Source organism: Petaurus breviceps, unplaced genomic scaffold, assembly GCF_028583685.1.
Source record: "Petaurus breviceps papuanus isolate PSGF00001 unplaced genomic scaffold, PetGlider_PUasm1.0 90804, whole genome shotgun sequence".
Classification (NCBI taxonomy): Eukaryota; Metazoa; Chordata; class Mammalia; order Diprotodontia; family Petauridae; genus Petaurus; species Petaurus breviceps.
Window position 1 is genome coordinate 14,016,396 of NW_027187348.1, and position 22,387 is coordinate 14,038,782.

General features: G+C 36.9%; 1 pseudogene; it reads left to right on the forward strand.

The window, feature by feature from the left end:
- The first annotated feature begins 560 nt into the window (after positions 1-560).
- On the forward strand, positions 561-1,155 carry LOC138147656 (huntingtin-interacting protein K-like; annotated as a pseudogene).
- The last annotated feature ends 21,232 nt before the right edge of the window (positions 1,156-22,387 follow it).

Genomic DNA, 22,387 nt, shown 5'->3' on the forward strand with positions numbered 1-22,387 from the left:
ACAGGGAGAGAAAAAATTGTAACTCAAAATCTTGTGGAAATGAATGTTGAGAACTAAAAATAAATAAATAAAAATTTTAAATGGGTGATTAATTTGTGCTTTTGATTTATACTTGTTGTGTAACTTTAGTTAAGTCATTGAATTTCTTAAGTGTCCCAGTAAACTCACCAAGTCACTAATTGACAAAGGAGGTACTTATCTGAATGTGTAAATAGAACTTCCTCTGTAGGAATTCCCTATACCAATGAAATCAAAGAGGGTTAGTGTGATAGGTGCTAAGAATAGAAAGATAAATGCATTATGAACCCTTGCCAAAGAGTTTGTAATCAAATATAGAGGTAAATGCATGTTTAAAAAATAGCTACTATACAAAGGAGAGTTAGATAAGAACAAATGAGAAATTTTTGCTATAAGAGATACGAGAACAGAAAGTGATCCCTTGTCATTTCAAGAAGACATGGTTATAGAAAGCTTCACAAATGAGGTAGTAGTTGCTAGGGTCTTGAGATATTAATAGAATGAGTCAGCCTCCTAGATAAGAAAGATTAAGGGACAAGACCATGACTGAGGGTGATGTAGAACTGGAGCTGGAGACAAAGCAGCCACCGAAGTCATGGAAACATGACAGTGGCACGGCTGACCTGGAGTGAGTGACTGACTATGCAGAAGAGAAGGAGATCCAGAGTTCCAACCTGGAGATGGCAGTGTCAGTGATTGGAGAGCAGCAGTTCCGGGGGCAGAAGGCCAAAGGAGTGAGAGAAGGAACTGGAAAAACTTACAATCAAGAAGGAAGATCTGAGGGGCAGCCAGGCGGAGCAGCGAGTAAGAGTGCTGGCCCCAGCATTGGGAGACCTGGGATCGGTTCCGGCCTCAGATGCTCAGCACCCACACAAAAATAACTGGCTGTGTAACCTTGAGCAAGTTACTTAACCCTGATTGCTTAAAAAAAAGGAATATCTGTAACTAATAATGATGAAGAAGGAAGTCTCACAGGCAGCAGCAGAATAGAGTTTGTGGGAACATGTGGACAATGTAGTAGAAGATCTTATTACCCTTACCAACTAACCTTTGAATGGCCCCACCTTGATGGATTTATTTATTGGAATAAATGTTTCTTTCTTTCCCCCACCTTAAAAAAATAAAAAAGAAAGATCAGAATAATATAGTAGTGCTGGTCTGGGTATTGGGTTGATTGACAGTCTTTCCTTTCTTTTCCATAGGCTCAAAGAAAAACATATGGATGTGATTTTACCAAATATGTTTTTATTATTAAGATAAGGGAAGGAGTTTTGCTGGAGCCAAATAATGTGGGCCTTGTCAAAAGGAATATATACTTTATCATTATCTCTATACAGATGACTCACATATCTATGTATATGGTTTTAATCTCTTACCTTATATCCAGTCCTGCATTGCTAACTGCCTATTAGACATCCAAACAAATCCAAAGCAGAACTAAATGTCTTCTCCCAACAAAAAATTATTTGAAATTCTCTGTTTCTGTCAAAGAAACCACCATCTTTCCAGTCACTTAAGTTCCTAATCTCAAAACCATTCTCAAGTCTTTACTCTTCCTCATCCTACATAACTAATAAGTTGTTGAGTCTTATTGATTTTTGTCTCCAAAACATTTCTCCACCATCCCATTTTGCTCATTTTGTTTACTGAAATTGCCATAATCCCAGTCCAGGCCATCATTATCTCTTGATCTTGAAGAGACTACTTCCATAGCATCCTATAACAATCTCTCTGACTCATCTCTTGTTACTCCAATTCATCTTTCACCTATAATCCAAAGCACAGATATGACTACATACTGCATTCTCTGCTCAATAAAATCCAGTGACTCCTCATTCCTTTAGGACCAAATACAAACTTCCTTGATATTTTAAGCTCTTCGTAATCTAATTCCAATTTACCTTTCTAGACTATTTATATTTCTCATTCACACATTCTTGTGTCTAACCAAAATGCCTTAAATGTCATTCGGTGTCTCAAATTTATGCCCCTGCATAAACAACCACGTATATCTTAAATATCTTAAATGTATTCCTTCTACCTTCCACACCTTTGGAATTCCTACTTTATTGCAGAGATCAATCAAAAACCACCTCCTACATAAGACATTTGCTGATGCTCCCAGATTTTCATCACCTTGTGCCCAAATTATTTTGTATATTGCTCCAATAAAATATAAGCTCCTTGAGGAGAGAAGATATTTAATTTTTTTCTTCACATATCAGTGCCTACCACATAGCTGCACTTAACAAATTATTATTGACTGATATAGTTTATAGCATGGATTAAGAAGTATTTCATTCAGTTTGCTGTTATTGTGCATTTGTTTTCAACCCTTTGTGATCCTATGCAACACATTCCAGTATCATCCATTGGGTTTTATTGACAAAAATACTGGAATAGTTTGATATTTCTTTCTCCAGTGGATTAAGACAAATATAAGTCAAGTGACTTGCCCAAGATTATATAGCTAGTAAGATCCTGAGGCTGTATTTGAAATTAAGTATCTTTGAGTCCAATACCAGTATACTCTATCTACTGAGTAACCTAGATACCTCCATAATTTGATACCATAATTTGGGAAGGACTTTTAAAAGCTGGAACACATTCAGAGTGGGGGAACTAGGGCATTCTGTGATGGAGGGCTTCAAGTTCATGTCAAATGAAGATTGATTTTAGGAAGATGAGATAGACTATAAAAGAGAAGGCTTAGAGGGGACATGATTGTTGAATTAGATTATTTAAAGAATTGTCATATGGAAGAGATATTAGGTTTTCTGTACTTCACTCTAGGAGATTTAAATAGATTCACGAATATAAGTTGTAAAGAGGCAAATTCAGACTAATTAAAAGGACAAATTCTAGTTAATATAATATAGAAGCTATCAGATCTCACATTAACCTGACCTTTCCTCCACAATGCTTGAATTTTTTCTTTCTGGCTGCTTTCTATATTTAATCCTTGACCTGGGAACTCTGGAATTTGGGTATATTATTCCTGGGCATTTTCATTTTGGGATCTTTTTCAGGAGGTGATCAGTGGATTCTTTCAATTTTATTTTACCCTCGAGTTCTGGAACATCAGGGCATTTTCCTTCATTATGTCATGAAAGATAAAGTCTAGGGTCTTTTTTTGTCATGGCTGTCCATTAGTCCAATAACTTTAAAATTATTTCTCCTGGATCTATTTTTCATATTGGTTGTTTCTCCAATGAAATATTTCAAAATGTCTTTTTACCCCATTTTTGGGTTTTGTTTTATTGTTTCTTGATTTCTCATAAAGTCATTAGCTTCTATTTACTCCATTTTAATTTTTAAGGAATTATTTTCTTTAGTCAGCTTTTGGAACTTCTCTTCCATTTGACCAATTCTGCTTTTAAAAGGCATTCTTCTCCTCAATGTTTCTTTGGACCTCCTTTACAATTTGGCCTACTCTGGTTTTAAGGTGTTATTTTCGTCAATATTTTGGGGGTTCTCCTTTACCAAGTAGTTAACTCATTTCCAGGATTTTCTTGTATCACTTTTTTTTCTCTTTCCAATTTTTGCCATTTTTTTTAGCTCTTCCAAGACATGAGACCAATTAACAGTTTTCTCAGAGGCTTTGGATTTAGGAACTCACTTTGTTGTCTTCTTTGGAGTGTGTGTTTTGATCTTACTTGTCACCATAGTAACTTTCAATAGATTTTTTTCCATTGTTTGCTCATTTTCCCAGCCTATTACTTGACTTTTAACTCTTTGTGAAAGTAGAGCTCTGCTTCCAGGGTAGAGTGTACACTGTCCCAAGCTTCAGGGGTTTTATGTAACTGTTTTCAGAGATAATCTAGGGACCTGTAAGTTTTCAGTTCTTCCTAAGTCATATGATCTAAGGAGAGGTGTTTGCTTTTCTCCTGGCCTGTTCTCTGGTCTGTGAGTGTCCACAAGCAGTATCTTATACTCTAGCACTGTGAGGAGCATCCTCTCTTCACTGCTGCTTCCAATTTTCCTGTGCTAGTGCTACTCCTCATCCTGGGACTGCCACTCAGGAATGAGATCTGTGTGTGGACAAAGCAATAGAGTCCTGCTTCAGTGCTAGCAAAAAAAAAACCCTGTAATCTCCTTCTCACCAGTTGTTCAACCCCCTTACCATCTGTGGTCTCAGAACTCTAGAACCAGCTACTATTGCTGCTGAGTCAGTCACTCTCAAGGACTGCTTCTAGTTTGTTGTGGTAAGCACTGTACAGGTGTGTCCTGTGCTGGACTTCGCTCCATTCTCACCCAGGTGTGATAGATTTTTTCGGCTGACCTTCCAAGTTGTCTTTGGTATCTGTGGACTGAACAGTCTGGAAACCACCACAGCTGCCAATTATCCATTCACCTCAAGGCTTGCTCCAGTTTTGCTGGGGCTCAGTCTATTCTGGCACAATGTGCTCTAGACTGTGCTCCTCTTTCACCCTGGTACAACAAATCTGTCCTGTTGATTTCCCAAGTTATCTTGGGCTGGAAATTTGTTTTACTCTACATTTTTGTTGGTTCTGCTGCTCTCGAATTTGTTTAGAGTTATTTTAGGGGTATTTAGAGGGGTATGAGGGAGAGCTTACATGAGTCTCCCTGCTCCCTGTCTTTACTCTGCCATCTGATGAATTGGCTTTTTAAGACTGTGAGACTTTACCGTTTCATTGAATTTCTTCAATCATACATGACACATTATCAGGTATACTGCAGAATGTATACCTTTTTCAAGTATAGGTTGTGCTAGATGGCCAGTGACACACCTTCTAATTGTAAGCATATATGAATCTGTGAAATGATTGACAAAATATGTCAGTTTATTAATTTATACTGAGAAATACAACTATCAACTGGACCAGAATACCTATGTTATCGAACAATGCATTCTCTTTTTGGTAGAAAAATCTCTTTGAGAAAGAAAATTTAGATCAGAATGTTGCTTCATGCCTAAAGAGCCAGATTCATGGCACTTGGATGATTTTTGGGTCATAGTGGCACAAAGCTATCATTTCTGATACTTCCCTCTCTCTTAGAGGAGCTATCTGAACAAGTCTTTTCCTCTTTAACACCTCTTATTGAAAGACACCAAGCCAAAATAGATTGCCTTATAATATTTACTTTGCTACTGGGTTCAACCAGAGTCATTTGGACAGAGTTTAAATGTCTGGAACTTTAGCACTGGGAATTTTTCATCAATAATTAGCTCAATTTAAAACTGGCTCAAGGAGAATGTGGATGAAGAGCAGAACAGAAGTTTATTAGACCTAGATCTCCTGTGCTCCCTAATCAAGGGACCAGGGAATTAGGAAGGATGGACCTCCACCAAGTAAACTAGAAGACTTAAATTGTTGGGTAAGGGCAGTCTTTCCCCTAGGGGGTGCTAGAGTTACACTGACAGATGATTACTCTTTGCTCTTTTTCTATACTCCAAACAGACCTTGTTTTATGACATTACCCTGTACCTAGTAAAAGTACATTGTATTTAATACACAGTACCTGAACATAATTTCATTTTTGTTTCTTTTCTGAGATTTTGGTGATATTCTAGACCTACAGTTTCTAACTTTTTCCAGCATTATTCCTTCAAATGTCAAAAATGTTCATAGATACCCATGGAACAGTAATTGTATTTTTTATCAGTTAATTGAGAAAATATAGAATCAAAAACTTATTAATAATGAACACAAATAAATTTGAATTTTATTAATCATGATACCATCTTCATATGTATTTTAAAATGATAATATTCATTTTATAAAAACTTTTCATCCTACTTATTAAACTGGGCTGGTTAATGAATTGGAGAGGATATATGGACCTATAATTTCATCAGTGGAGAGACCTACTGGAATGGAGGCTTCCTCTATGAATGCAGATCAGCAACTTTTCTGTAATTTATAGCCTTAGAGAGCTGTCTAGAACACTTAGAGGTTAAATGGCTTGTCATTGCATACTCAGCTACTAAGTGTCAGTGGTAGGATTTGAAGAGGCTGACCAGTAGTCACTATTCCATTTGACTATTCCCTCACTATTTACTATCCAGGCTCTTTCAATCAAATGAACCCTTAGCATGAGTTCCCAGAGCCTAGAGGTTGGGAAATGGTCTGATCTCATCAGTGGTAGATTTACATACCCTCTCTCAGAGTGATTATTGATATTACTGCTTAATCTTATTCATTCCTGATGATTTTTCATACCTTCCATTTCAAAGGGTACTATGTTTTGACATGCCCCCAAACTCTGATGGATCACCCAATTCAAGTTTACAGTCCTCTTCATATTGACTACACATGCAGTGTGGCATAATTGAAAGAGCAGTGGGACCAGAAGATCTGGTTTTAATTCCAGAAGTATCATTAAATACCTTTAGGATCCCACACAAACCAACTTCTCTAGACGGTAGTTTCCACATCTTTGAAATGAAACAGTTGAAATAAGGAATTCCTAAAAACCCATCCAACTCTAACATTCAATGGTTCCTCATTTAAAAAAATGAGAAAATTCTATACTTCTTTTGTGGTATAATGGAAACAACAGAATCAAAGGAGTATGGTTTGCCTCTTATTTCTGACACCAAAAGAAGGATCTTTTTTTTTCTTAATTGGAAAGCCATTTATTATAACTTTCTCATTTTACAGAGGAGGGAATTAAACTTCAGAGAGTAATTTGCCAAAAGTCGCAATGTTTTTTTCATTAAAAATCTGGAAATCAAAATGAGAGTCAGATCACCTCATTCCCAATCTGGTTTTCTTTTCACTATCCTATTGAGAAAGACTATTTACCTTCTGTGGGACTATGAAAATGCATTTAAACTCTTTGGATCTTTGTTACCATATATATGAAATAGACCTAATATTATTCTCTCATCTGTCTCATCTCTATGAGTTTTGTTTGTGGAGATCAAAAGAGAGAGGTTGATTAAAATCAGTTTAATACACATTCATTAAATTCTCATCATGTGCAAAACCTTTTTCAAGGTGCTAGCTGGTGATATTTAAGCCCCCTGAAGTATACATCATTAACCAATAGAATTCATTGATCAAAAAATAATGCATCATTTTTGTTGGTTAAATTTATGAAAATTTGATGCTGATTTTCTTCATTTATGATTTGACCAAGCCTCATTTGCAAAAGTGCCATACATCATTCTAGCTACTCATTTCACATCAGTGTGACCACACACTGAACCTGTAACTTTTTTGGGATAGATAAAAAAAGCTTCTTAACCTTTCTCCTTATGAGATATAAAATATCAAAGAAATAATCAATTAATTGCACAGCAACAACACTGCATTTCTCAAGTTCTGGGGATTTTAAAAAATGTTGCTTCTTAGCATTTTAGTCATCTGACTTTCATATCACATTACTAACAGCTGATTAATCCCCAAAGCAAAGTTCAGTCTTAACCGGCTAAATAAGAGGTCTATCGTCACAGCAGGAAATGAAGCATTTGAGAAATTGAAGAGCAGTGTAGCATTGACAAAATAAAGGAGGCAAAAATAATAAAGTTGAAAAAACTATAGGGACCATGGTATGTCTGCAGGACTCAGATAAGCTGATCCAAAAAATAATGACCAGGTGAAAATTTGAGCTCTTTTAATTTAGTACATTTCAGTGGGCTAAAGGACAAGGAAATAGTTTTCCTGACCTTTTATTGTTTTTAAGATTCTCGAAATTTTGGAGGTTTTGTTTTGTGTAGAATTGGAATGTCAGTCTCATAATGACACTATCCAAAGTGCATCAGTAAAACTATTTGAGGTTTTTTAGACAACCTGATATAATGCAAAAGTTGGAAGGGAGATAGCTAGTAGTTTATGGCTGCAAATATAAGTGCCTATGCTATGTGAAAGACACATATATGATTTAAACTTCAGATACAGAAGAGTTTCCATAAAAATGGGCCTAAGACATTTAAAAAAAACAAAAACAATAAATTAAGTTTTATGAACAAAGTTTCTTTCCAAAGGGAGCAAAAGACAAATTCACAAATTTTCATTTAGGGGAAGGTAATATGGTACATTATTACAATAATACAGTAAAAAAAAATTATGAGTTTAGAGTTCGGTAACCTGGATTCAAATATCAGTTCTGCTACTACTTACTTGTATGACTTTGGGTAGATAACCACTTTGAGACTCACTTTTCTCCACTGAAAAATTCAATTAATATTAAGTGCCTACTTCACGCCACATTCTGTGGAATACAAGCCCTAAAGCTCTTTATAAATGTGGGGTTTCTTTTACAAACAAAAAAAAAAGTCCCTAGCCATGATGAGATTATACTAGATAACCCCCAACTATAAATCTTTGATCCAATTAGTGAAGTATCCCAGTGTTATCATCCAATTTTTAAAGTATCCCTAAATTACCAGGTGTACTCTGGGGCTCAGAGAAAGGGTTAGCAAAGATTAATAGGGTGACAAGGAATTGTGTTAGAAATTGTTTTGATGCCAACTTCTCAGAATATGAATAGATATCCATGGTTAACTTATTTCTTAATCATCTGACCAAAAATGAGGTAAAATACTAATAATCAAGGTACCTAGGCAGTTACCAAATCCCAATAATTATGGCTAGTTTCTTAAAGTGATAATGAAAGGATCCAAAAGGAGAATAATCAACTTGAGGTAGTAGATACAATTTAATACGCTTTTTAAAAAATGCTTTTTTAACTTCTGATTTATATCATTCGTTTCCTCCAGATTTTGAGTTACAAATTTTCTCCCCGTTTTTCCCCTACCCACAGCCCCAAAATAGCAGTCCCACAGAATATCCCCTCCTCCAATCTGCTCTCTCCCATACCCCTTTCGACTTTTCCAGTGGATCTCTATGCCTCAGTGCCTGTATATCTTATTTCCCAATTACATGTAAGATAGTATTAATAATAGTATAAATATATACACACACATATACATATATAGATTTGAATATTTGATTTTAAAACTTTCAATTCCAGATTCATTCCCTTCCTTCCTTGTCACCCACCCTTACTGGGAAGATAAGCAGTTTGGTATAGGTTGTACATGTATGGCTAATGCAAAACAATAACATAGTAGATATATTGTAAAAGACTAACTATATTTCCCTCCCTCCTATCCCACCTCCCACTTGTTCTGTTCTCTACTTTGATCCCATCCCTTTTCAAAAGTGGGTGCTTCCAACTTCCTTACCCCAGCCCCAGCCTGCCCTCCCTTCCATCATGCCCCCTCTCATCCCCTCCCCCCCCTACTCTCCTGGAGAGTGAGATACCCTATTTAGTGTATATTTCATTCCCTCCTCAAGCCAAATTCAATGGGAATAAGGTTGACCCATTCCCTTTTGCCTTCCTATTCTTCCCCTTCATTGTAACCATTTTCCCTTGCCTCTTCTGTATGAGACAGTTTACCCCAATCTGTCTCTCCCCATCTCCTCTCATTACATTCCTCTCACCTCTTAATTTCACCTTTTAAGTATCACCCCTTCATGTTAAATTGGTCCTGTGCCCTCTATCTATGTATACCTGTAAACATATATACACACATTGACATATGTATTCATATGTCCATATACCCTCATATATAGACATATATATTTCTAATCCCTTCAACTACTGAGAAAAGTTTCATAAGTTACAATTATTGTTTTTCCATGTAGGAATATTAATAGCTCAACTTTGATAAGTTCCTTGTGATTTCTTTTCCCTGTTTACCTTCTCATGCTTCTCTTGCTTCTTGTATCTGAATGTCAAATTTTCTATTCAACTGTGGCTTTTTCAGCAAGAATGCTTGAAAGTCCTCTATTCCACTGAATGACCATATTGTCCCCTGAAACATGATACTCAGTTTTGCTGGGTAGGTGACTCTTGGTTTTAATCCCAGCTCCTTTGCCCTCCGGAATATCATATTCCAATCCCTTTGATCCCTCAGTGTAGAAGCTGCTAGATCCTGGGTTATCCTGATTGTGTTTCCACAATATTCAAATTGTTTTTTTTCCTGGCTGCTTGCAATATTCTCTCTTTAATCTGGGAATTCTGAAACCTGGCTATAATATTCCTAGGAGTTTTGTTTTTGGGATCTTTTTCAGGAGGTGATCGGTGGATTCTTTCAACCGCTATTTTGCCTTCCGGTACTAAAACATCAGGGCGGTTTTCTTTGAGAACTTCCTGGAGGATGATTTCTAGGTTCTTACTTTGGTCATGGCTTTTAGGTAGTCCAATAATTTTTAAAATATCTCTCCTGGATCAATTTTCCAGGTCAGTGGTTTTTCCCATGAGATATTTCACATTGCCTTCTATTCTTTCATTTGTTTGGATCTGTTTAACACCATCTTGATTTCTCTTAAAGTCATTAGCTTCCATTTGCTCCAATCTAATTCTGAAGCAATGATTCTCCTCAGTGAGCTTTTGAGATTCTGTTTCCATGTGGCAAATTTGGCTTTTTAAGGCATTCTTCGCCTCATTGCCTTTTTGAGCCTCTTTTGCCATTTGAGTCAGTCTGTTTTTTTAAGGTATTATTTTCCTCAGTCAGGCTGTTGACTCTCATTTCATAATTTTCTTGCATTGTTCTCATTTCTCTTCCCAATTTTTCCTCCACTTCTCTTATCTGCTCCTTAAGGTCCTCTATGGCCTCTAACCAGCTTGTATTTTCCTTTGAAGCTTTTGGTGCAGGAGTTACAATTTAATATTCTTTTCTGCTTTCCTAAGATCAGTGTCTTCAATATCAGACTTTATAGAAAAGAAACATATGAAAGGATGAACAAGAAAAAAATATTGTTGAGAAATACTAGTTTTTGAGAGAAGCTGGTGGAAACTTGAATTTTCAGTGAAAATCTTCATGTAAATGCACAAACCTGAGACCACAACCAGTCACTGCAAGAACTTTCACAATGTGGTCAAAAGTTAAACAAAATCAATTAATATGGTTTAGCTAAAATAACCTACAACGTATACCTTAGATAGGAAGATATTATTTTTAAAAGGTATGCCAACCATGAAAGTCACTTTCAATATAACCTGATGGAGTAAAACAATGTATATTGCCATGGTATCACAGGTGACATAACTGTCAGAAGGTTCAAGGTAGAGTGAACCCCTATTCAAGTATTGAACTCCAAACAACATTAACTATTGAGAATTTTAACATAATTGTTAAAAGTTTTATTGTATGTATTTGCAGAACTTCTTTAGACCACCCATTACTATATGCTCAGGAAGATTCTGTGCCTTCCTGTATCCTGATAATCTTCAGAAATAAATATGACTAGTCCCAAAACTTACCTGGAAACATTTTAGTCCTTATTCCACTCTATTGCTATGACCTTTATGCCTGCGTTGACTTGTCATTAAAACAACAACAGCAATACCTAGTCAATCAAAACAACAAGAGGATGGTTATTATTAACCAACCAGCCAGTTAAAGTTAAAATGTTAGAACTTATTTGTAGTATTTTGATACAAGTAAAGTAGGAAAGATTCAGAGAAGAAAAGAGAAACAAATGTTTACTGTAGTTCACAGAACATTAATGATCCTATTTTAAAGCACCTGATGGTTTGAGCAAAACAACCTTTAGAACCCACAGCGTGCCAGTGATCTGGCTGTACTAGAGTTCTAGACAGATTGGAGGTGTGTCAGTTGTGCTCAACATTCAGCTGTTCAGCCAACCACTCCTGCCAAGTTGAAAGGGTTATCTGCAAATGTGGCAAATTTAGTAGCATTTGCCAACGTAAATGAAATCTAGACAATACCACATCTATGACCAACATTAGAATAAATGTAAGGGATATGCCTTACTATTTTCATGATCAATATCATTTTCTTATATAGGTTTTTGCACTTTAATATTTTAATTTTCTTTTAAATTTAATTTTAACATCCTTTGTATGAACTAAGTTGTGATCTGGGTGTGCATAGCTACATACTTTAATACTTCTGAAATCCACAAGATCATTAATGTAATCACTCCCTCCTGCAGCACAGATTGTAGCCCCTTAACAATTTAGATGATGTAGCTTATTGTGGTTTGTAAATTCATCAGTTGCTTGTCAAATTTAGTCTGATCCTTATGAACTTAGTTTAGTTTGTCAGCAAGTGACAGCCATGTAACCTGTACTAATGGTTAAAGCAGGAATTCACTTTTGCAGTCTAGTGAAGCCTATGGTACTGTTCTCAGAATAATGTTTAAATAATTGAAAGATATGCTAAATTTTAGCTAGGGTTTACTAAAAGTAAAGCTGTAAGGGTTTTCACACCTAATTTCATAGTTTCTTCTCAAAGTAGAATCCATCAGAGCTTATGCTCCACTTACTTAGTCATTTTCAACCAAGGATAACCTTCCTGCCACGATGAGGTATTGGCATGGAATATTGAGGGAAACATCTAGATATTGTATACTTGGAAAGGCAATGTGTCATAGTGGATGAAGATTTGAACCTGGGGTTAGAAACACCTGATTTTCAGGCCCATCTCTGATAATACTGATTGTGAGACCTTGGGCAAATCACTTAACATTAGTGCCCTAGGAATTCCCTAAGAGTAAAAGTTACAGAACAGTTGTATGTCTGCATGAGTAAAGACAGAGTTTCCTTTATAGGAATCTCTATATCAATTAAATCACAGATCTGGACAAAGGAAAAAGAAATAGAAATACTTCATGAATTAAGTATAGTAAAATATTTCAAAGATATGGATGAGATCGAATTTGTGATTACATTGGTATAGGGTGAGCATCTTCTCAATAATTTAAAATCTTGTCTAGTGTACTGAGAAACCAAGTGACTTATTGAGGATCACATAGCCAGTATAAATCAGAGGTGATACTGGAACCTAGATCTTCTGGCTTCAAGGTCAGCTCTATCCTTTATTCCATGTTGTCTCTCTATTTCAAGGACATATACATACATACATCTATGTGTAATGTATAGTGGCACATCCCCAGACCACTTAAAGTGATGTTATCCATTTGGAAGACACTTTGAACATGCACTGGTACATTGTGGTCATTTTGTATTATCCTACCACATGGTTGATAGCAGCACTTTAGCCAGCACTTTCTTTGTCTTACAATCCATTTGACTAAGCACAATCTCTTTTTAGAGATTATCCAGGGGGAAGGATTCCTTCACTCATAGGAGTTGACACTAAGCAGTAAAGGGAGGGAGAAGTCAGTTCCTGCTCCCCTTGCCCCATGTGGCTTTAGGAGATAAATTGAAGTTTGGGCCTGTTTTGTTTATCCTTTTCAATTCCAGATTCAGGGAATGGAGTCTCTGACCTGGGAGATCTTGGAACCAAATGTTAAAGGCCATGTGTTACAAATTATGGAACCAAAGATTGCAGGCCATAATTTAGCAAAAAAACCTATCTGAGGAACTAAGGTGCTAGAATGCTACTGTAGGGGAATTTAGGACTTGAAGATGGTGGAACTAATGCTATGTAGGAAGTGAGTTAAACTGTGAACTTATTCCTTCCTCCCAAACCCTTCCCCCAAGAGAATGAAGTGGTATATGAGGCTTATGTCCCCAAGTTGTTTGTGTGAAGGGACCTAGCTTCGTGGTGTTTATTGCCTTATAGTGTAGATGAGAACATCGTCCTTTGGCTGTGTAACTGAAACAGACTGTGCTCTTTAAAACAGCCAGACTGGGACAGTCATAGTCTTGTTCTGCTACACCTACAGGGTGAAGATCACATACAGTTCATTTTCAGTGCAGGGCATCATGAACTGAATTTTAGGCCCTGTGGCTTGTGGTATTTCTTTTTCTGTTCTGTTTTATTGTCCTAAGTTTCAAGAGCAGGTGTTAATCTCCACAAAACCTTGGAATTTGAGCCATGAAGTTGTGATTCCAGGTGAGACATGGAATGAGAAGAGTGGAGACTTGAGAAGAAAAGAGTTTCAAACTATTATGGGGGCAGTGATGCTAATATCATGTCTTTTCTTTTTTTTCTATATGTCATTCTGGCAAATTGTTTAGATTTAATTTTCGTGGAGCACTTTTCTAAGAACGTTCCCCTTAACATTTCTGGTTTGGTGCTTCCCAAAGTAAGAACTTATTTGAGCACATAATTGTTTGACCAAGTGATGTCTGATTACTAGGCAAATACATAAAACTACATGTGTGTGTATATATATGTATACACACATATGTGGGTATGTGTATGTGTAAATTCTATTCTATTCCTTAAGAGTAGGGAGAAATCAATTACGCCTCAATATTTTTTAAATTTTGTTTTAGATGGTGACATTTCATTAGATTATTTGAAATGGGTAATTCAATTCACAATGTATGTTCTGGACTTATTTGAATTTTTTTAGATGATCTACATTAATATGTGCGGAAGTGAAACAAAGATGTGATCATGTCACTCATCTCAAGAAGAAGGTTCCTTCCAACTCTATTTTTTATCAGTTGTTGTTGATTCAGTATTTAGGGTTACTATGACACTTGAGGAATTAATTGATTGCATGAGTGAACATATACAGACGTTTTTATATGAAAATTTATAACTGTATATACATGCATACACATGCATATAGATATACAAACATATAAACATACATTTGTATATGTGGGTGTGTACTCACACACACAAACAAATACAAAATCAGTTCTTCTGGAATGGTGATACATGGGGCCATGCTATAGAGCCCTAATGGAGGAGAACACAAAGGTAATTAATGCATCAATAAAGAATTGCTACTTTATGGTGTTTTGTATGCAGGAGTGTTGTTTTCTGGACCTGTGAGAACCTGTGACACTTACTTACAAGGCAGAAGTTTATATACCTGTGGGTCACTGGCTCTGCTTGACATCAACAACTGAGACTTATACAAGTCATACCCAGTATCATATGCAAACAACAGCAGGGTTTAACAAATAGTAGTCACAGTGTACTGTTCCCCAATTCTAACTTTAGGAAGAGGCTAGAGTGTATTCACAGGTTTTATACTTGTGGTGATCAATCACTAATCAGAGGGAAGATTCGACTTATTTGAAAAGTGCATCATACATAAACCCTTAATCACTGTCATTTACTCTTTTTATTTTTTAAATTTTTTTCTCTTTTTTATTTTTTAGTTTACATCATTCATTTCCACAAGCTTTAGAGTTGCAAATTTTCTCCCCATTTTCCAGCTATCCACCACCCTAAAATAGCAATCCCACTGAATATCCCCTTGCCCAATCTGCTCTCCCCTATATCTTCCCCCATCCCCTCTCTGACTTTCCAGTAGGTCATGGTGGATCTCTATGCCCCAGTGGCTGTATATCTTATTTCCCAGTTACATGCAAATTAATAATTATATATATATATATATATATATATATATATATATATATTAAACATTTTATTTTAAACCTTTGAATTCCAGATTCTTTCCCTACCTTCATTGTCACTCATCCTTACTGGGAAGATAAGCAATTCAATCTAGGTTGTACATGTGTAGCTATGCAAAACATTTCCATAGTGGATATATGGTGAAAGACTGACTACATTTCCCTCCATCCCATCACAACCCCCACTTTTTCTATTCTCTACTTTGATCCTGTCCCTTTTCAAAAGTGGGTACTTCCAACTTCCCCCCAGCCTGCCCACCCTTCCATCATCCCCCATCTCATCCCCTTCACCCTACTCTCCTGTAGGATGAGATACCCTAATTAGTGTGTATGTTATTCTCTCCCTAAGCCAAAAATTCATTGAGAATAAGTTTGACTCTTTCCTTTTTGCCTTCCTGTTCTTCCCCTCCATTGTAACAGTTTTCTCTTGCCTCTTCTATATGAGATAATTTACCCCATTCTGTCTCTCCCCCATCTCCTCTCATTATGTTCCCCTCTCACCTCTTAATTTCACCTTTTAAATATCATCCCTTCCTATTTAATTGGTCCTGTGCCCTCTGTCTATGTATACCTGTACACACTTATATACACACTTATATATGTGTTCATACACCCATATATATGTATTAATTTCTATTCCCTTCAATTATTCTCATACTGAGAAATGTTTCATAATTTACAATTATCATTTTTCCATGTAGGAATGTAAATAGTTCAACTTTGATAAGTTCCTTATAATTTCTTTTCCCTCTTTATCTTCTCATGCTTTTCTTGCTTCTTGTATCTGAATGTAAAATTTTCTATTCAACTCTGGTTTTTTCATCAAGAATGATTGAAAGTCCTCTATTCCATGAATGACCATATTTTTCCCTGAAATATGATACTCAGTTTTGCTGGGTAGGTGATTTTTGGTTTTAATCTCAGCTCCTTTGACCTCCAGAATATCATTCCAAGACCTTCGATACCTCAGTGTAGAAGCTGCCAGATCCTGCGTTATCCTGATTGTGTTTCCTGATAGTATTCAAAGTGTTTCTTTCTGGCTGCTTTTAATATTTTCTCCTTGAGCTGGGAACTCCAGAATCTGTCTATAATATTCCTAAGGGTTTTCTTTTTGGAATCTTTTTCAGGATGTGATCAGTAGATTCTTTCAACTACTATTTTGCCCTCAGGTTCTAAAACATCAGGGCAATTTTCTTTGAGAATTTCTTGAAGGTTGATTTCTAGGTTCTTTTTTTGATCACGGCTTTCATGTAGTCTAATCATTTTAAAATTATTACTCCTGGATCTATTTTCCAGGTCAGTGTTTTTTTCCAATGAGATATTTCACATTGCCTTCTATTTTTTTTTTATTTGTCTGGATCTGTTTAATAGTATCTTGATTTCTCATAAAGTCACTAGCTTCCATTTGTTCCAATTGAATTCTGAAGGAATGATTCTCTTCACTGAGCTTTTGAGATCCTTTTCCATCTGGCAAATTTAACATTTTAAGGCATTCTTTTCCTCATTGGCTTTTTGAGCCTCTTTTGCCATTTGAGTTAGTCTTTGGCTTGTATGAATTGAGCCTCTTTTGCCATTTGAGTTGTCTTTGGCTTGTATGAATTGATAATTCTGGAAACTACCACTAGTGATTTGAAGTCCCAGGCCACCCTGAGGCTAAAACCTCAGGCTGGCAAGGGGCTGAGCTTGGCTCCCAGAGTGCTGTGCTGGCCCCTTCCTGCTGGCCTGCTGGGCTGTCTTCAGAAGGAGGTTAGGTTCTCTCTGCCATTTTGTGGGTTTTGTAGCTCCAAAGTTTGTCTAGAGTCATTTTTTACATGAATTGGAGAAGGCGGAAGCCCTGTCATGTTCTCTTGATGGCAGTGCATTAAAAGGGTTTAAAATTGAAGTTCCTTATGGATTCCCCAAAGATTATCTGTGCTCTTCTTTAAACAGTTCTCGTTCTCAGGATTCAGTTTTATCTTCACCACATCTGAAATACCATTCTTCCCTAAGACACATGGGATTTTAAGGAAGACATCCTCATTAATGCCATATGGGTCTGAATCATGATGGAATTTGGATGTACTCTCCTAAGATTCTTCATAATGCCTTCTGCCAGATCTGCCACAGACAAGCCAATGGCCCAGGAAGTGTAACCCTTTAGCATGATTACCTCATAAGCCCTTTAAACACCTGTTCATGAACATCTTTCTCATTCTCTGAATCAGCCTCACTTCCCAAAGCAAGATAAAGATTCTTTAGATACACTGGCAACATACACAGCACTACACTAAGAAACACTGGAGTCTCCATGTGTCCCAAGGGCCCTTCCATGACAACTTGAAGAATGGACACCAAGTCTCTCCCCCATTAGGTAACATAAATAGGCAGAATCCAAATTGCAACTACTTCCATTATCATGGTTTTTAGGAAAGCCATTTAGCTTCTAGGCCACATAGGTCAAAATATTCACTGGATTGGAAACAATAAGCAGCTTGCATTTCAGGCTGTATTTAAAAATATTGGGAATGATGAATTTAAAGATATTCACATTATGTTGGACCAAATTAAGACAACTTTTTCCCTCCTGGGACATGCCATAGCTGTAACAACAACCAATTTTGAGTTTTCAGTCACACTGTAGTCTTTGCCAAAAACAATCTGGCATTTTGAGGAAAAAGTTGCCATCTTGGAGATCCATCATCTCTCCCTTTAGTTTGTTGTCCATTACATCAGCTAGGCCAAATTCTTCAGACAAATCCTTTGTTAAGATACTGGTGGCACATACCATGCCAACTGCACCAACCCCAAAAGTGATCTTGTTATGGGGAATCTGGTCTTCCTTTAGGACATTGAAAATCAGCTGATCGGGGGCAGCCAGGTAGCACAGCGAGTAAGAGCACCGGCTCCAGTGTTGAAAAGACCTAGAGATCGAATCCCAGGCTCAGACACTTAGCACCCACCCAGAAACACCTGGCCGTGTTACCTTGAGCAAGTTACTTAACCCCAATTGCTTAGGGGCGGCCAGGTGGCTCAGCGAGTAAGAGCACCGGCTCCAGTGTGGGGTGACCTGGCTCAAATCTGGGCTCAGATACTCAGCACCACACCCAGAAATAACTGGCTGTGTAACCTTGAGCAAGTTGCTTAACCCCTATTGCTTAAAAAAAAAAAAAAGAAAATCAGCTGATCTTTGACAGTAGATGCCATTTTGGGGGGTATTTGAACTCAAACCATGGTTGTTCATCATGCTGTGAAAGTTCTGAGTTAGATATGAGACTGCTTCTCCCAGACTTGTGCCCCAATTCTATTTCTTGTAAAAGTTTTGTTTTACCATTATATCCCCAGCACCTAGCACAATGACTTGCACACAGTAAATGCTTGCTGAATTAATTAAATTTTGGGGAAGATAATAACAGCTAAGTGACCTGTCTGAAGCTGCACAAGTGAGGGATTATATTGAGTTAAGCTTACTGCTCTTGAATTTCAAGTTACTATTTAGCTTATCTCATCAAATAGTTGGCCTTCATTTAGGCAATTGATTATGAAAATTAGAGTTTTATCATTGTCACCACTATCCTTTCCAGGATGCAATGCAGACGACTGATGTACTATTTGTATAGTCAGAGAGGTAATTAACAGGAAGAGAGAGAATATTATAGCAGCTAAGCAGAAACCCATAAATTCAGACTAGACTGTGAGATATAAAGAAGAAATTATAAAGTCAATTAATAAATAAATAATTTAATGCAAGGGAGATAAATCTGTTTCTTTCCGATAAATCCATAAAAGAAAAACTTTTCCAAAGTTTCAAGTTGAGAAATGTTATTTCACTAGTTTTTGTTTTTTTCTTTTTTTTTTTTTTTATGAAACTTTGGTTTGATTTAAAGGGATCCATAAAACTTTTCTACCAACATATGACATGCTAGTCTTGATTCCATCCAACTAGAAGATTTCTCAATGTGCTGTGACTGACATGTAATTGACTGTTTGACTACAGGTCCTCACACCATGTCTGGTGGCCTGTGCATGACCTTTTTGGCTTGAAATAACCCATTATTTTTCTGTGCCCAGTTTCATTGCTTTTGGAGAATTTTGAAAAAGAACAGTCAGGGCAGTCATGGGTTTCATGAAAGGTTTGTTGGAAATCAAATTAAATAGTCACATCAGTGCCCACAAAACTCTATGTGGTTCTTACTTCAGGTCTGTGCAGATGGATAATTTTCCATACACTTATTTTTATGTTCCACCTTTTTCTGTCAGACCACTTCTGATGCTTTTGGAGACCCCCATGATTTGTTTGACACCACAGCACACCTATGGTTCTAAGGATGCCACTGAGTTTTGCCAGAGTAGGTGGAATGCAAGAAGGAAATTAAGTTAGTGGAAAATAGCAATTATGCTTTTTCCTAGTTATCCCTTTGACCACTTTTATTCTTTGAGTGCACAGATAGAGATTTCAAGGTCTAATTGCTAAAGCATTAATGGCATGGGGAATTGTGTGGTATTACTTTCTCTACTCCTATGTGCTTATGTTCTCAGGCCATTTACTTATGTATTTTGGGCTTCTATTTCTCTGTCAGTTAGGTGGAGTTTTATCTAACCCTGAATATTAGTTAAGATACAATAATACTGAGTGTTTTCATCATTTACATTCAAGTTTTATATATAAGGAATTATGTTTTAGTGCTGACATTGACCTTCTGTAGCATAAAAGAACAAAAGTGACCTATTAAATTACCCACCTAGGGGTGGCTAGGTGGCGCAGTGAACAGAGCCCCGGTCCTGGAGTCAGGAGGAATTGAGTTCAAATCTGACCTCAGACACTTAACACAAAACTAGTCATGTGACCTTGGGCAAGTCACTTAACCCCAATTGCCCCGCCCTTTCCCTCCAAAAAACAAACAAAAATAAATAAATTACCCACCTATATTTCTTTTATACATCCTTTTGTGATAGTATAGGACCCACAGACTATTCAAACTAAAGAGATATTGGAGATAATCTAATCTGTTGCCCTAATTGTAGAGAAAAAGAAACAGAAAGGTGATGAGACTTGTCCCAGACCATCCAATGAGTTGGGATTCAAACTTCTAACTTCTGTCATTAAAACCAGTGTTTTGTCAAAATGACTATATGTCCTCTCAAATAAGTGAGAATGCCTACCCTCAATGTAACTAAATTGCTTTGCCAATGTGATTTGCTGTAGTTTGATCATTTTGAATTGTCCCACTATACATTTTACTTTGTTCTAAACTACCAGAGGATCTTGACTTCCCTATCTTCTTGTTATTGTTCATTCTTTATTCTCTGAGAGGACCAATGACATAAGGAGGTTGATGTCTTGATTTGCAAGTGAATTGGACTTGTGAGGCAGGGCTGTGTAAAGTCACCAGTTTCTCTCTTTCCTCCAGAGTCATTGGAAATAGGTCAGATCTACTGGATATGGCCCAAGTATGATGCTACCAGCGCTACCGGGAGACTCTGGCCTTTTTAAGCTAAGATCATTCCCAGGTCTCAATTTGTCTGAGCCAACATCTATTCAGTGATTAAAGGCTAGGTAAAAATTGAGCAAAAGGTGGCCTAGTTTGACTTCCCAAAAAGAATCAGTCTGGGAAAGGAAGACCCTCAGAGTTTTGTACCAGAACTGAAATAATTGCCTCACATCTACTAAATACTTGAAAGGCAGTATTTTGTATTCCTTACTCTTTTAAAGTATAATGTGATCTTTTACCTTCTCTCTGACTACAGATATCTCAATATCAAAAATGTCTCAAAGAGAACTTATTATCTGCTCCTGGTCCCTATCCCCTAAAACCAGCCTTATTCAAAACTTCCATTTAGTACACTGGGAAGAGTGCTGGCATTGGAGCAGGAGATATGTTTAAAACTTAGCTCTGCCACTGAGTCCCGTTGTGAACTTGGACAAGTCAATTTACCTCTCTAGACTACAGTTTCTTTATCTGCACAATGAGGAAAATAGACTAGATGGCATCTAAGTTTCCTACAGGTCTTAGTCGTTGATCATATAATATTATTTCCTTTTAAGGTCTCTACCATCTTTCTAGTTATACAGATTTGAGGCCTCAATATCATCCTGCATTCCTGACTTACCTCACATATCCAATGGATTATGCAATCTCATTTCTCTATCTCTAATAGCTCTTAAAACAGTTTTATTTTCTCAACCCATACAATGACCACCATAGCTCAGACCCACAATACATCTCACCTGGACTATTACAAGAGCTTTCTAATTGGACTTTCTGCTCAAATCTTTCCCCATTCAATTCATCCTTCACAAAGCTGTGAGAAAGATTTTCCTAATGTCCAGATATGACTAAATCACTGACTTTCTCATCCTATTACCTCAAGGATAACACATAAACTCCTTCCTTGACATTTAAAGTCTTTTGTGACCTGCCTCTCAATTTGTCATTGCAACTTTCCTATTATTTCACATTATCACCCTTCTTCAAAGCCATGCCTCAGCTTCTGTCTTATCCTGGATCTTCCCTCAGCATTTGAAACCTCCTTGCCTTGGAACATCCAATTACCTTTATGGCCTTCTGAACCTGGAATATACCTCTAGAGATAGAAAAAAAAAATAACCAAAAAACCAAAAACAGCCAATTACCTTTTCTCATTGTTGAGTTCATTCTGGGGCTCCCATTTTTTGGGAAAAGTCCAGGCTAGTGTAATAGTAATGAAATTAAAAGATCACCCTGTATTGGCTTGGTTTTTGGTTTGATTGTGTTAAAACCCAGACCTTGTGAATCCCACTTGTGGGCTGGACTTGTTGACGTGAAAAGAGAGGGCTGAACTGAGAGGAACTGGTGATGTAAATTTAGAGAGACACAAGAAAAGAGAGAGGCAGAAGAACTTTTTGGAAGCAGCAACTTGGAAGCAGAGAGAGACTGAGAGGATTGCTGAGGGCCAGTTTGAATTGCTGGATTTTTTGGACATTTTTTGAGAGCTGCCACCCAGAGCTGCCAAGGACTGAGGAGATATCACTGTTATTCTGGTACTTTGTCTCTCTGTTTTGATGTTGTTTTGCTAGATTTGTCCACTGGTGAAAGGCAGCAGACAGAAAGTGAATTCTGTC